This window comes from Urocampus carinirostris, chromosome 16, assembly GCF_059441175.1.
Source record: "Urocampus carinirostris isolate Australia breed hairy pipefish chromosome 16, RoL_Ucar_1.0, whole genome shotgun sequence".
Classification (NCBI taxonomy): Eukaryota; Metazoa; Chordata; class Actinopteri; order Syngnathiformes; family Syngnathidae; genus Urocampus; species Urocampus carinirostris.
In genome coordinates, this window is record NC_142364.1 from 24,887,956 (window position 1) to 24,888,833 (window position 878).

Genomic DNA, 878 nt, shown 5'->3' on the forward strand with positions numbered 1-878 from the left:
GATTTATAGCCTCCGAAAGGCCCATTCATTCCCAACGGGGCTGCAGTAGCATCCCGCGGCCACGCGGGGGCAGATATTGTGAGGGAATTACATGGTAGTGGACGGAGCGCCCATGTATTCCTATGGCCAATGCATTTCCAATGGGAGTGCAGTACCTCAAAAATCCGCTCCAAGCCACCGAACTTGAGGGCCCGACGTTCCCTCAACACTAGCCCAGTGCAATCGACATTTCGTTCTGTGTACATTGTTACACAGAATGACAATACAAGGGAATTATTATTATTATTATTATTATTATTATGTATTCAGCCACTAGTGGCGGGCACAATACCCCAAACACTGGCCCGGCGCTGGCTGAGTTTATGGCCTCCGAAAGGCCCATACATTCAGACGGGTCCATGTATTTTCAGTTTTCCCTAGTAGGTGTGATTGTTTGTTTAATTAGGTAGTTTGTGTTGGTGACGGTGTTCCTAACTGTGGTGGCTTGTTTGTAGAATGTGGGGCCCTGCGTTTGTGTTATGTTGATTTCTGGTAATTTACTTTTTACTAAGTAGTCTTTCAGGTTTTTGTTTCTTTTAAAGGCTGAGATGATTTTGTAATCTTGGATTATGCTTGTGTTCTGTAGTGTCTGATTTATATTTTGTCCATTCATTCAGACGGGTCCATGTATTTTCAGCGACAGCCGCAGTACCGCCAAAATCCATGCAGAGGCGCTGAGTTTATGGCCTCCGAAAGGCCCATTCATTCAGACGGGTCCATGTATTTTCAGCGACAGCCGCAGTACCGCCAAAATCCATGCAGCGGCGCTGGATTTATAGCCTCCGAAAGGCCCATTCATTCCCAACGGGGCAGCAGTAGCATCGCGCGGCCACGCGGGG